Raw genomic sequence first — 307 nt, forward strand, 5'->3', positions numbered from 1 at the left:
GGGGGTGTCCTGACCCGGGGGTGTCCTGACCGGAGGGTGTCCTGACCGGGGGGTGTCCTGTCCAGGGGGTGTCCTGACCCAGGGGTGTCCTGACCAGGAGGTGTCCTGACCCGGGGGTGGGGTGTCCTGTCCAGGGGGTGTCCTGACCCGGGGGTGTCCTGACCGGAGGGTGTCCTGACCGGGGGGTGTCCTGTCCAGGGGGTGTCCTGACCCAGGGGTGTCCTGACCAGGAGGTGTCCTGACCCGGGGGTGGGGTGTCCTGAGGGGGGGGTGTCCTGCCCTGGGGGGGGGGGGTCGGGAAGGGGGG

General features: G+C 72.6%; 1 protein-coding gene across 1 annotated transcript in view; it reads right to left on the reverse strand.

Annotated features, from left to right (window-relative positions):
• MYO7B (myosin VIIB) overlaps positions 1-307 on the reverse strand; it is a 107,070-nt gene that overhangs the window by 28,460 nt on the left and 78,303 nt on the right. The window lies entirely within an intron of this gene.

The sequence above is a fragment of the Myotis brandtii genome, unplaced genomic scaffold, assembly GCF_000412655.1.
Source record: "Myotis brandtii unplaced genomic scaffold, ASM41265v1 scaffold600, whole genome shotgun sequence".
In the NCBI taxonomy this organism is placed as follows: domain Eukaryota; kingdom Metazoa; phylum Chordata; class Mammalia; order Chiroptera; family Vespertilionidae; genus Myotis; species Myotis brandtii.